This window comes from Cervus elaphus, chromosome 7 (assembly GCF_910594005.1).
Source record: "Cervus elaphus chromosome 7, mCerEla1.1, whole genome shotgun sequence".
NCBI lineage: Eukaryota > Metazoa > Chordata > Mammalia > Artiodactyla > Cervidae > Cervus > Cervus elaphus.
In genome coordinates, this window is record NC_057821.1 from 846,202 (window position 1) to 862,140 (window position 15,939).

A 15,939-nucleotide genomic window follows, 5' to 3' on the forward strand; every position below is an offset into this window, starting at 1 on the left:
ACTAGGCTGCCATTACTGGCACCTAATACCAGGAGCCATCCTAGTAATAAATACCCTGTATTAATATTTTTCTTTATTGAAACGTGACTTGTCAAACTTTACTAACATGACAAAATGATCAAAATTCAAATAGCAATGTCACCTCCCAAAATAGCTTGCTCTGACACTCTGCTCACAAATGTCAGCAGAGTGAGGTGTCAGAAGGGTTCATATGAAAGATTGGTATCTGTTGTGGGAGGCACAGTTACTCTTACGGATAATTCATAAATAGAATTGGTTTGGAGAAAAGCAGGAGGGCAGATATATCAATAATTAGAGAACCTTTGAAAAGATGGCCTTTGCAGTCACAAACGGAGCCCCTGTCACACTAATACCGCTCCTAGTGGAGAGGTTTGTGTCTTTGTGCTCTTTAGCTGCTGGCCAAGCCCCTGACCCTCTGTGTCAATCTCTCCCCAGGAGAGAAAGCCCAACCCCCAAAGCCCATCTCAGGATTCATATTAGCAAGTGGGGTGAAACCGTAACAGCACACTAGCTTTCACTCGCCCAAGGGACATTATCACAGGATCATCTGTCTTCTATGAGCTCTGAAGCATATTAAATAAACAAGAAGATTAACAAAAAGTTTCAAAACCCAAGCCTAAGCCACAGAGCTAAGTCAAATCCCTTGGGGGAGTACTATCAGGTAAAACATCATCGTCCTTTTTACAATTCAATAGCCTCCATTTCCACTTAGGTTCAACTGGAGGCTGGATCACCTTAATCTCATCACCACTTGCAGGCTTCTACGGACTGAAACTTCCTGTTCCTCTTGGTGTTTTGCCACTAATCAGCCTCCAACCTCTTTGTACTCGGGCTCTTTGGAGGTTTCTCTGTTCTTCAAGGCTCTTACACTCACTGTGATCTTTGCCAGTTTGGACCATGGCAGCCAAGCCTTGTCTCAACTGAGAATCACTCATGTTGATGTCAAATCATTTCTATTGTCAGTGTCCCCATTCCTGAGTGGACCTCGTTGCTCTCCTCTCCATGTGCTATGCTACACTAAGTCGCTTTAGTCGTGTCTGACTCTTTGTGACCCTATGGACCGTAGCCCACCTGGCTCCTCTGTCCATGGGACTCTCCATATAAGAATACTGGAGTGGGTTGCATGCCTTACTCCAGGGGTCTCCCCAACCCAGGGAGCAAACTTCTTCTCTTATGTCTCCTACACTGGCAGGTGGGTTCTTCATCACTCGCACCACCTGAGAAACCCTCTTCATGGTTCTGGTAAAAAACCAAACTAAAAACAAACAAAAAAAGCCAACTATATAAACAAACTGTAGCAAATTAGGTCCTCTAATTTATAATTTCTAGTATCATTTGTCTCCCTCCATGCTGTTGCTCAGCATATATAAGTCAATTTCTTTCTTTGAATTCCCTATCACATTTTCCATTTAATTCCAATCTCATTTTCCTCATATCCTTCAATTCATGGCCACTTTTCCTGGCTCTCAGGAGAATTTCTAAAATGAACACAGACCTAAACATAAGTTTGCTCAAATACCATTCTCTCAACTTCAGAACTATTACATAGTTATTTTTTATAGCTCCTTTTCTTGAGGATGATCCCCAATAATGCTTACCATTTTCCACAGTTCTCTTCACCCTGTTTCCTTCTGTCAACTTAAAAAAGTTTGTTCCATCCATTTTCCCAAATAATATGCATGTTGCATCCCTCTTTCTCTGTTGACTGCTTGTACTCAGCCTTGAAACAAATCACTTGCTTGTACAACACAAATGTTGTTGTTCAGTTGCTTAGTCATGGCCTACTCTTTGCAGCCCCATGGACTGCAGCATACCAGGTTTCCCTGTCCTTCACTATCTTCTGGAGTTGGCTTAAACTCATGTCCATTGAGTCGATGATGCCATCCAACCATCTCATCCTCTGTTGCCCCCTTCTCCCCCACAGATCTCTACTACCAGAGAATGATACTTTACATCCAATTCAAAAAAGTAGAAGAGTTTTAGGTTTTATTGCTTTTAATAAGATTTGTAGACAGAGTTTTAATATTATTATGTGAAATTGAAAATTGATAATCCATGTATGATTAATATAACTCTCAGTTAATCATAAGGATAAAAGAAAAAATCCTCAGTTATTCTTGGAAAATATAAATTTGCAACAGATATTCAACTTTAATAAAAATTTATAAAGTTGATATAATTTGGGCTGTGAAGTTGATTATCACTGAATGATATATGGCATTCGTTTTCACTTGCCATTTCAAAAATATTGCTTGGTGTTTCAAAAGTACAAGCTAAATATTGTTAGTTAATTAAAAAAAATTTTACTCAGTTTTATGTAGTAATGGTCATACATACAGTGGAAACAGTGACAGACTTTATTTTTGGGGTCTCCAAAATCACTACAGATGGTGACGGTAGCCATGACATTAAAAGATGCGTGCTCCTTGGAAGAAAAGCTATGACCAACTTAGACAGCATATTAAAAAGCAGTGACATTACTTTGCCAATAAAGGTCTGTCTAGTCAAAGCTATGGTTTTTCCAGTAGTCATGTATGGATGTGAGAGTTGGACTATAAAGAAAGCTGAGCATTGAAGAATTGATGCTTTTGGACTGTGGTGTTGGAGAAGACCCTTGAGGGTCTCTTGGGCTGCAAGGAGATCCAACCAGTTCATCCTAAAGGAAATCAGTCCTGAATATTCATTGGAAGGACTGATGCTGAAGCTGAAATTCCAATACTTTGGTCACCTGATGTGAAAAACTGACTCATTGGAAAAGACCCTGATGCTGGGAAAGGTTGAAGGTGGGAGGAGAAGGGGATGACAGAGGATGAGATGGTTGGATGGCATCACTGACTCAATGGACATGAGTTTGATCAAGCTCTGGGAGTTGGTGATGGACAGGGAGGCCTGGCATGCTGCAGTTTGTGGGGCCGCAGAGTCAGACACGACTGAGCGACTGAACTGAACTGACTGAATGCTGAACTTTTTTAGAATTTCCCTGGTGGCTTAGTTAGTAAATAATCTGCCTGCAATGGGGGAGACCTGGGTTCAATCTCTGGGTTGGAAAGACCCCCTGGAGGATGGCATGGGAACCCACTCCAGTATTTTTGCCTGGAGAATCCCCATGGACAGAGGAGCCTGGTGGGCTATACAGTCCATGTGGTCACAAAGAGTCAGACACGAGTGAGTGACTAAGAACAGCACAGAACTTTTTTAACTTGCAAAAATTCATTTCTTAGGTTACATTCAGATCATCTAATATGAATTTATTGATTGGAATGCAGACTGATGAGTGATATTCCCCTTAAAATATTTCTGTTTTTTACTAGCAATTCTGATTTTTCTTTTCACTTTCTTTTTCTCTTGCGATCCCATTATTCAAATTGCCTTAGTAAAGTGGAAAGTTTTTTTTTTTTTTTTTCATATTCTTTCTGTATTTTATTATTAAATCCAGGAAAACTATTCCATGTTCTCTTTATTTCAGTGATTGTACATTTTTACCATAGAGATTTTACTATAGAACAAAAAAGCCAATGAAGGAGGCATTTAAAATTAGAGTCAGTCCCCACCCTTTGTTTTTGGTATAAACCTCTTCCTAAGGATTGAACAATTTTCTAGGTAGCTGTAACTGCCAATTCCCAAATCTGAGTAAGAATTGGGTGGCATGGAATCCATTAGCTTTTTCTATATTTTTTTCAATATAGAAAATCTAAGGATGAATTTTTCTTTCTGTCTGTCTTTTTTTTCCTAGAGGACAATCGCTCTACAATGCTGTGCTGGTTTCTGCCACACAGTAGTGCAAGTCGTCCATAGTCATACAATTGTCCCTTCCGTCTTGAGCTTCCCTTCCTCCCCCAGTCTCCCCCTCCAGGTCGTCACAGAGCCCAACAGAGGGCTGGCTCTCTGTTTTACACAACCGTTTCTCACCAGCGATCCATTTGACACATGATAGTGTGTATATGTTGATGCTACTTTCTCCATTCATCTCACTTTCTTCCTCCCTCACTGTGTCCACAACTCCATGCTCTGCATCTGTGTTTCCATTCCTTCCCTGCAAATAGGTTCATCAATCCTGTTTTTCTAGATTCCACATATATGCATTAATATATGATATTTGCTTTTCTCTTTCTGACTTACTTCACTCTGTACAATAGGCTCTAGCTTCATTCACCTCACTAAAACTGACAGATATTCATTCTTTTCTTATGGCTGAATAACATTCCATTGTATATATGTACCACATCTTCTTTATCCATTCATCTGTTGGTGGACATCTAGGTTGCTTCTATATTCTGGCTATTGCCAATAGTGCTGCAAGAACACTGGGGTACACATGTATTTCAGAATTTTGGTTTTCTCAGGGTGTATGGCCAGTAGTAGGATTGCTGGGTCGTGCAGTAGATTCACTCCTATTTTGTAAAACATCCCCATACGATTCTCCATAATAGCATGTATCAGTTTGCATTTCCACCAACAGTGCAAGAGGGTTCCCTTTTTTTTAAAAAAATGAAAAGCTGTTCAAATAATTTTAATTTTAAATTGATAAATTAAAATGAATCTTTACAACCTGCATAATTTGTGTTCAGATTACACTTGCAGTATTCAGTAAGGCATGTATGCATAACCAACAAAGGCTTACTGGAGAGCACAGAGAACTATACTCAGTATTTTAAAATACATTAAAAAATGGATATATATGTATGTATAATTGAATCACTTTGCTATACACATGGAATTAACACAACATTGTAAATGAACTATACTTCAATAAATAAACTTTAAAAAGGAATACATGTGTGTGTGTGTGTGTGTGTGTGTGTGTGTGTGTGTGTGTGTGTGTGCATGCTTTACCACCAAACCTACCCCAGATTGTCTGAGTGAGGGTGAAGCACAGAACCAAGACCCAGCTTAGAACATAGGAAGTGCCTAGCAGAGCCCAGCAACCTGGGTATCCCGTACAGAAAGGACTCTGGAGAGATTTCTTGCCTGAGGCATAGAGACAAAAGCAACATTCACTGGTTGGCTGATGGGTGCAACCACCACAATTTCCTAATCACTTTGGGACTGAGTACCCCCCTCTGGATAATTTGTGAAACAAATTTCAATCTTGCTCTTTTATATAATTTGCAAAATTGTTAAAAGGAGGAGGAGGAGTTCCTCCAAAAGAAAAAAGTACTGGTTTTACTGGTTTATGAGAGAAGAGCCCAGGAGGAGTATTCTGGTCATCTGGGACTGACTTCCCTCACATGACTTTAGTCACCATCTGCAAAGTCCATAAAACATGAAAGTCAGACGGAGGCAATACTCAACCCCCGTGAATGTGGAGTGTGAAATGGTGAAGGATTTCTCTTTTCACCAATAGTGAGTAAAGCAGTGAGACGCCACTTACATGGTTTGGACTTCTGACTCCCCTCTTGGGTGTGGTGTCCAGGTCTCAGCTGGACTCTGACAAAGTGAACTTCCCCTGGCAGACAGTGGCCAGGCCCTCCCCAGCCCACCCCCAGCTGTTCTTACTAACGGTGCGATACTTCTGCCCCTCTCGGAGCCCATCACTCTTTCTACCTGTTTCACACTATTTATGAAGCAGAGGCATGGTGATTTATTTTCTCCTTCCACATTCATTAATAATAATAAGTCCTTTACATATTTATTAAATCAGATACTTTTTTGAGTTAGAAAAGATTATGAATGGTCCAAATCTAACATACATTGGTACTGAGGCAGAAAGAATTCTGAATATTTCATAACAAAATTCTTTCAATAAAGAGGAAATAATTTTCTTCAAATATATTTATCAATTTAAGGAAATAGAAATGGCAAATGATAGATTTCCTCATTTTACTTTCATGCAGCCATTTTCAATAGATTTTATGAGTTTTACTGTAAAAATATGATAATTTTACATTATGAAAATATAATGGAATATGAAATAGAATATTGAGAATATGGACTCACTGTAGAGAAGAAGCTACATCTGAAGTGTCTCTTCTAATATTCCCCTACACCCAACCTCACCATGGAGATAAGTCAGTAATGTAGCATTTCTCACTAATACACCTCTATATAAACCACCACATCCACTCACACATCAAGAGAATTATATTGACACATCCTTCACCTTTATTTATTTATGTATGTTTTACTTATTTATTTATTTAGCTTAAACAATAGAAATTAATTCTCTAACAGCCCCAGAGGCTAGAAGTGTGAGATCAAGGTGTGGGCAGGGTTAGCGCCTTCTGAGGCTGTGAGGAGAAGTTTGTCCCAGGCCTCTCTCTTAGCTTTTGGTGTGTGTTAGTCACTCAGTCATGTCCAACTCTTTGGGACCCCATGGACTATAGCCCACCAGCTTCCTCTGTCCATGGAATTCTCCTGGAAAGAATACTGGCGTGGGTAGCCATTCCCTTCTCCAGAGGATCTTCCTGGCCCAGGGGTCAAACCCAGGTCTCCTGCATTGCAGGCTAATTCTTTACCCTGAACCACCGGGGGAGAGAGCTCTTGGTGATTTGATAGCAATTTTTGATATTCCTTGGCTTGTTGACACATCAGCCATATCTCTGCCTTCCTGTTCGCATGGCATTCTCCCTCTGTGCATGTCTGTCTCTGTGTCCCAATTCTCTCTTTTTATTGAGAAACCAGTCATATTGATTCAGGCTTCCCAGGTGACTCAGTGTTAAAAAAAAAAAAAAAAAGAAAAGAAAAAACCTGCCTGCCGATACAGGAGATGCAGGAGTTTCATGTTTGATCCCTGAGAAATGGGATCCCACTTCAGTATTCCATACTGGAGTTGCCGTATTTGGCGACTCCAGTTGCCAAAATGAAATGGCAACCCACTCCAGTATTCTTGCCTGGGAAATCCCATGGACATAGGGGTCTGGCAGGTTACAGTTCACGGGGTCGCAAAGAGCTGGACATGACTGAGCACAGCACAGCAGCAGCATGTTGATTCAGGGCCCCCATCCCTCTCCCCCTCATCTTAACTATGTCTTCAGTGTCCTGTTTATAAACGAGGTCACTTTCTGCAGTATCAGGGATTAGGACTTCAACATGTCTTATGTTGGTTAGGGGGACATGATTCAACATACACTATTTACCATATGTTACTTTTATGACACAATGCATCACTGAGCTTTGCCAATAACTTGATGTGTGCCTGTCCTGAGCACCCAGGAGACTGGGTACAAGTGGGCAAATTTTTTGCATACGTAGCAATGCTCCTTGGAAAATGGTCAGAGCACATGTGGTAGCACATATGGTGACAATGACATTTGGGATAAAAAGTCCCTTTGTATATGAAACCTGAATTAAAATCCCAGCTATACAATTTTTTCTTTTTTCTTTTTTTAGGCGGTGTTGAATTTTCTTTGCTGGGCATGGGCGCTTTCCAGGTGTGGTGTGCCGGCTTCGGTAGTTGCAGCTCTGGTGCTGTGTTCTCCTGGGTTCTGGAGCACAGGCTTAATAGCTGTGACACCTGGACTTAGTTGATCCCTTGTCCCCTGCATTGGCAGGTGGATTTTTAACCACTGGACCATTAGGAAGGTCCCTACAATTCTTAAAAAAGTGGACAAAAAATTTATACTTGAAATTGATCTCTTAAACTTTGCTTAAGAAAGTCATTAGCTGTGATCAACTTTAAGTGAATATGTATATATGTATTATTTATGTGTGTATGGGTGTGTAGGGATATATATAGATATGTGTAGATATGTATATATATGTCCACCCCTATATTTTTATGCATGATTTATGTTTTTGAATGTTCACTGTTCTCTAATTGCTATATTTTTATTCATAATTATATCCACTCCTTTTTTAATTGACTATGACAGAATTAACTATCTTGCAGTTGCAACATGAAAATGTTGCCTACTGAAATATTTTTGGTTATTGACAAATTTTTGGTTATTTATACATTTTTAAAGAAAAGTTTTAATAAATTTTTAAGAAAAAGAAATTTTATAAATTTTTAGGAAATTGATAATATTCTTAAAATTTTATAATTTCTTAAAAATTTTATAAGTTTTATAAGAATTTAAAATTCATAATTTTTTAAGAAAATTAAATTGATAAATTTTTAAGAAAAATTTATAAATCAGATTAAGACACCCTGAATTATAGAGTTGATGTGTGGTTTTAATAACAACCTGAGGAAACTCAAGTCATTTTGGATTTGAAGGACACAAAGACTCCACATGATTAGAGTTTTTTGGTTTGTTTTCAAGTACTGCAAACTCTCCTTTCTGACTTGCAAAGTATGAAGGTTATTCATAAAGTAGCTTCATCTCTCTCAACTATCATAGTAGAGGAAGGCCTACTTTTTAGAGTAATTTTAGGTTCATAGCAAAGTTGAGCAGAATCTACAGAGATTTCTCATATACTCCCTGCCCCTACACAAGCATAGCTTTACCCACCATTAATATTGCCCACTAGAGGGTTATATTTGTTACAATAGATGAACCTACATTAGCACATCATAATCACTCAAAGTCCATGGTTTCCATTACAGTTTACTTTTGGCATTGTATATTCGTGTATTTGAACAAACATATGATGACACAGACACCATTGTAACATCATGCAGAATCGTTTCACTGCCCTAAAAATCCTCTACGCTCTGACTTGTGATCCCTCCCTTTACCCCCTTCCATGTTTCCCTATATCCATCTCACTTTGAAGGTAAGTCAGCCATTTCCTATTCATTTCATGTTCCAGATACAAACCAATACATATATTAACAGGATCATATTATATATGATGTTCCTTATCTTGTATTTTATATTCAATAATAAATAATGGAAATATTTCCAATACATATAATTAAAAAGAAATATTAACCTTAACACAAATCCAGTAGACTTTCAGTAAACTTTCTTTTCAATGGCTTCAGTACACTGCTAGAAAAAAAATTCTGATTGGCAAATTTGGGGGAATTTTTACTGCTCTGTTCCAGCGTCATCCCATAATAGGATGTTGCATGGAATTTCTCTTTTGAACTCTCAAATGATCATTAGAATCCCTTGGCTAAAACAAGTAGTTTCTAAGCAACCTATATTCTTGTCAACTAAAAAAAAGTCACAGCCTGAAGGTTGAGAGTCATGTGCATGGGAGGCAGCATCTCAAGTAGCCCAGAGAAACTGTTCCAAGGAGGCAGGGGAGAAGGGAAGAATCAGGTTATACTAAAGATTGCAACAAAGAGGACAGATAGTCTGAACATCAAAGATTATTGTTAATTAAAGAAAACCAGATATCTCAAGTTAAGGAATGTAGCTTTCTTTTATCTATAAGAAGATGCAAGCATCTGGGCTCACTGAACTCACTCCTTTCATATGAATCTCAGTTATCTAGCATCAGCACCCTGCATTTTCATATTTCCCAACCTTCCATTCATAGGGAGTGGCAGAAGCTATATTGCAGCATTGTTCTCTCTTTGGGGGGCCCTCCAGGCTCAGCTATTCACATTTGGAAGGCCAGAATCATGGATGGCTCTAACATTCTTATTTATAGTTATGGCAGGAGATATTCCATTTCACATCCTAAAGAGAGCCATCAGTATGTGGAGGACCTTTCCTGCACCTTACAAGTAGTAATAAGAATCTTCCTTGCCTTCTCTATGAGTCAAAAATTTCTCACCACACTCCCCTCTTCGGTCTATACTCTGAGATTGTTGATTGGAGGGACATCACAGAGCAGTTGCAGGAAGCAGGAGTGAGAGCTCCCAGAGGTTCAGGGTTATAGGGAATAGGCGTAGTCTCACTCTCCAAACTCCAGGAAGTTTGAGTGGGTGGAGCTCTGGGAGAATCACGTGAGAGGTAGGGATGCTTATAAGGAGAGTTGTGTATCTTAGTCTCCAGCTCAATGGCTGCTGAAATGTGAACTTTATGTGAAGACCTGGGGTTTCCCCTGGAGTGGGAAGAAATGTGGGCAAGATGTTCTTGGAAGAGCTTGGCCTGTGTCCCTGAGTGTCTGTAGGATGATGGTAGCATGCCTGCCTACTCAATTGCTTCAGTCATGTCCGACATTTTGTGGCCGCATGGACTGTAGCCCACCAAGCTCCATGGATTCTCCATATAAGAATTTTGGAGTGGGTTTCCATGCCTCCTCCAGGGGAATGATGATAAACTGGTGCCTATTTCTTACATGGAAATTTTACAAAGATTGAAGCTTACTGGATAATCCTGCTTAGTAGGGACAGTTCATACTATGGTCTCATGTTCCTGGGAAGCCGAGAATGAAACGATTATTTCATTTTATAGAGAAGACGAGGATCTCAACAGTTTCTGGTGTTCTACCCAAAGTTAGGTGAAAGATAAAGCCATGTGGTGCTGAAGGGAGACTGCCTTTCTCTGAGAGCATTTGCAGTAACAGATGAAGCCAGGATAGAGCTGAGTATCACCCTAAGGAATCATGGAGATCTTCATGATCTTGGTGCAGAAGAAATCAAAATCTAGAACCCATCAGAGATATCTCCTGGTAATCAAGAGTTTGCTAATTCTCCAGGGAGATCTTCTGTCCTCTGTTACTCACCCCAACAAAGTTAACCTTGGAAGAGGAGGGAGTGAGAGGTACATCAGAAGTGGATTAATTCATTCTCATACTCCAAAATGCTTGAGTAGAAGATGTGAGTGAGCAGATCTGCGTACTGAGTTGACTGCCTTGCCCTGGTCCAAATGAGTAGATAGGGTAAAATTTGAATATAATTCTGGAGTTTTCAACTGGGTTATATTTTATCTTTCAGAACCTGAGTACAGTTCTGGATTCTGCTTAGGATATCTGTAACAGGTGGAGAAGATGGTTTTGATGAAAGAAGATAAAGACGATAAGATGAAATAAAGCTGGTTTATGGAAACATCCCATAACTGAGGCTGTTGCACAAACTGGATTAGTTTTTCTTAAGGCAAAGTCACATCTATATACCAGTTCAAATCAACTTCTTCCTCCGGGTATATCTCAGGAAAAAGTAATATTTTCTCCAGGATGAATTACTTCTACCTTTGATTTCATATGGTAATCTGAAGATCAGTGATGCCCTATAGGTGGAGAAGGCCTCATAGAAGAAAGTCATAGAGGAAAATGTTGCTTCTTATCAATCAAAACTGACATTCCTTTTGATATGTTAGTCCACTGAAGACTCAATATAAAAGTAAATAAAAGAAGGCAAATATGGTGGAATGGGAGTACATAGAGTTCACTAAGTCCCACAAGCGCATTAAAAATGCATCTACATGTGAAACAATTGTCACAGAAAATGAACTAAAAACTGGCATAAGAATTCTTACACAACCAAAGATGCAAGAAAGGAGTCATGAAAACCAAGTAGGACCAGAAAAAAGACATTGGGGCAGGAACTGAACCCTGGAAGGAATCTATCTAACTGAATCCTGGAAGGAAGAGAAAGTCTATATAGGTGAAACTCTAACCTAGGTAGTGAGCAGATCGAGGTATAATCTGGACCTCGCAGCCCTTGGGTCTGAGCAGAAGCAATAGGTCACATGAGACAGAGAAGGTCTGAGACAGATAAGAGGTCTAAAGAAGCTTAGACTCTGTTCATGAGGAATGCATGCATCCTGACATGCTAGCAAGCAGGGTGGAGGGAACCTTGTACTCGTGACTGCTGCCTCAATCCCAAGGGGTGAATATCCCATTTTATGGACCCAAAATGCAGTTTTCCAAGGAAGAATCAGCTTCCATTCTCATCAACAATTCGTGAAGGTTCTCTTTTATGCATATCCTTGTAAACACTTGCTATTTCTTGTCATTTTGATAATAGTCACTGTGACAGGTGTGAGGTGATATCTTACTGCTTTGATTTACATTTCTCTAATGATAAGTGAAGTTGAGCATCATTTTTCAAGTCCCTGTTGGCCATCTGTATGTCTTCTTTGGAAAGAATGTCTGTTCAGGCCCTGTCATTTCCTAATCAGACTGTCTGTTTGCTGTTGAGTTACGCACATTACTTGTGCGTTTTGCAAACTAACCTCTCAGATGTGTTGTTTACAAGTATCTTCCCTCGTTCAGTGGGCCGTCTTTTCATTTTGTTAATAATTTTCTTTTCTTCTTAAAACATTTTTAGTTTGATGTAGTCCTGTTTGTTTATTTTTTTCTTTTGCTTTCTTTGTCTGAGGAGACATATCCAAAGAAATATTGCTAAGACAGATGTAAGAAGGTGTACTTCCTATGCTTACACTAGAATTTTTATGGTTTCAGGTCTTATCCACTTTATTTTTGTACAGGGTGCAACGAAGTAGCCTGCAGCTTTCAAGTTTTCCCAGCACTATTTATTGAAGAAGTTGTCGTCCCACTCCTTGCATATTCTTGCCTCCCTTGTCCTATATTGATTGAATGTATAAGTATGTGTTTGTTTCTGGGCTTTGTATTCTGTTCCATCCATGTACGTGTCTGTTTTTGTGCCAGTACCATACTCTTTTGAGTATTATAACTTTGTAATGTAAGTTTGAAATCAGGAGCCATAATACCCCCAGTATTCATTCTCTTTTCTTAAGACTGTTTTGGTTCTTTGAGGTCTTTTGTGTTTCCATACAAACTTTGGACATTTTTATTTTAGTTCTTTAAACAATACCATTGGTATTTTGATTGAGCTTGCATTAAATATATACAGTGCCTTGTATTGTATGGTTATTTTAACAATATTAACTCTTTCAATCTATGAACACAATGTATCTTTCCATTTGTTTGTGTTCTCTCCAATTAATTTTAGTGAAGTAACGTGAAGTGAAAGTCACTCAGTCATGTCCGACTCTTTGGGACTCCATGGACTGTATAGTCCCTGGAATTCTCCAGGCCAGAATACTGGAGTGGGCAGTGTTTCCCTTCCCCAGGGGATCTTCCCAACCTAGGAACTGAACCCAGGTCTCCCACATTGCAGGCAGATTCTTTAACAGCTGAGCCACAAGGGAAGCCCAAGAATACTGGAGTGGGTAGCCTATCCCTTCTCCAGTGGATCTTCCCCAACCAGGAAACAAACTGGGGTCTTCTGCATTGCAGGTGGATTCTTTACCACCTGAGCTATGAGGGAAGCCCCCAATTTCTTTTATCAGTCTCTTATATTTTTGTGAGTATAGGTCTTTTACTTCCAAAGTTAATAGAAGAAAAAAAATAATAAATATCAAAGCAGAAATAAAATAGAGCCTTGAAAAACAGAAAAGGTCAATGAAACTAAGAGTTGGTTCTTTAAAAAGATAAAAATTAATAAACCTTTAGTCACACATCAAGTTGAAGAGCCAAAATAAATAAAAATTAGAAATAATAGAAATATTAATAGATAATGAGAAATTATAATTTGTTATAACTAATTTCACAGAAGTACAAAGAGCAATCATACATAGCAATAAAATATAACCTAGAAAAAGTGGTCAAGTTTCTAAAAATATACACTCTCTCAAGAATAAATCAGAAAAAAATAAAGAAAGAACAATTAACAGACCAATTACCAGTAATGAAATTGAATAAATACTAAAAAAACAAAAACAAATACAATTCCTAACAGTTCCAGGGCCAGATGTATTCACAGGTGAATTCTACCAAAAATTTAAAGAAAATTTAACATCTATCCTTCCTAAACTATCCCAAAAAATTATTGAGAGAGAAACAATCTTGAACTCATTCTATAAGGCCAGAACCACTTTGATACAAAACCAGAAAAGATATCACAAAAAAAGAAAATCACAGGTCAATAACTGAGGGATAAAAATGCAAGAAATCCTCAACAAAATATTATCAAACTGATTTCAACAATATATTAAAAAGATCATATACCATGAACAAGTGGGATTTATCACAGTGATAAAATCATGATTCAATATTCAAAAATCAATATACTACATTAACAAACTGAAGATAAAAACGATATAGTCATCTCAATAGATGCAGAAAAATCTTGTGAAAAAGTTCAACACCATTTATGACAAAAATCTCCAGAAAGTGGATAGAAAGAGCATACCTCAACATAATGAAGGCCATATATGACAAGCTGACAACTAACATACTCAGTGATGAAAAGTAGATCTGTAGCAAAACAAGGATACCCACTCTTGCCACTTTTGTTCAATATAGTGTTGGAAGTTCTAGTCACAGCAGTGTGACAAGAAAAAAGTAAATAAAAGGAATCCATATTGGGAAAGAATAAACAAATCTGTCAATGAGTATAGGTGGCATAATACTATATATTAAAAATCCAAATATACCACCAAAAGGAAAAAAAAAAAATACCTATTAGAACTCATCAATGAATTCAAAAAAGTTGCAAGATAAATAAATATACACAAATCCATTGTGTTTCTATACATTAACAACAAACTATCAGAAAGAGGAAAAAAAAATCTCATCTACAATTGCATCAAGAATAAAATATCTTGGACTAAATATACTCTGTTCTTCATTAATTTTTTCCATCGTCTAATTTTGTGTTTAATTTACTTCTTTTACTCAAGGTGGAAATTTAGGTTACTGATAAAAACTACTTTTTCTCTTTTTTAACATGAACATTTTTTATAAGTGTCAGTTTCTTTCTGAGCACTGCTTTATCTGTAACCTATATGTTTGGATATGTTCTATCTTTATTTTCTTGCATCTCAAAGTATTTCCTAATTTTTTCAGGATTTTTAATTTGCTCCTTTTGCTATTCAAGACTATTTTGTTTAATTTGCACTCATTTGTGAATTTTCCACATTTCCTTTTTTACTGACTTTTAATTTAGTTCCATTGTTGTCAAAGAGCATACTTTGTATGATTTCAGTCCTTTTAAATTTATTGAAACTTGTTTTATAGTCAACCACATGGTTGACCAACATATCTTGGAAAATGTTTCATGTGCATGTCAGAAGAATATGTATCCTGTGGTTGTGTAATGCAGTGTTCTATAGATATCTGTTAGATCTCATTGGTTTATAGTGCTGTTCAAAATTTTAATTTCCTTGTTGATCTTTTGTCAAGTTGTCATATCCATTACTTAAAGTGGGTCACTGATGTCCCCAACTAATATTACTGACTTGTTCATTTCTCCCTTAAATTTTTTCAGGTTTTTTTCTTTATGTATTTTGAGTTTCTCATCTTAGGTGAATATAGCTTTAAATTGTTATATCTCCCTGAAATATTGACTTTTTAAATATCATAATGCATTCTTCATTTTGCTCTATGTTCCCATATGTACTACATCTTTTTATTCTCTGGGCTCATTTACTAGCTTCTTTTGAATTGGGTGGATGTTTATGCTTTAAACTATTAATGATTAAAATAATTTTTGACTATATATTTTAAGGTTTTTCTTAGTCATTATTCTAAGGGTTGCCATCTACACATAACTTATGATAGTCTACTTCAAATTTATATTTAATCAATTCTAGGTACAGATACTTTGGGCTTCCCAGGTGGCTCAGTGGTAAAGAATCCACCTGCCAATGCAGGAGACATAAGAGACACCAGCTCAGTTCCTTGGTCAGGAAGATCCCCTGTAGGAGGGCACAGCAACCTGCTTCAGTATCTTGCCTAAAGAATGCCATGGACAGAAGCGTCTGGTTGGCTACAGCCTCAGTTCAGTCCAGTCGCTCAGTCGTGTCTGACTCTGCGGCCCCACGAACTGCAGCATGCCAGGCTTCCCTGTCCATCACCAACTCCTGGAGCTTGATCAAACTCATGCCCATTGAGTCGGTGATGCCATCCAACCATCTCATCCTCTGTCGTCCCTTCTTCTCCTGCCTTCAATCTTTCCCAGCATCAGGGTCTTTTCAAATGAGTCAGTTCTTCACAACAGGTGGCCAAAGTATTTGGAATTTCAGCTTCAACATTAGTCCCTCCAATGAATATTCAGGACTAATTTCGTTTAGGATGGACTGATCTCCTTGCAGTCCAAGGGACTCTCAAGAGTCTTCTCCAACACCACAGTTCAAAAACATCAATTCTCCGGCGCTCAGCTTTCTTTAT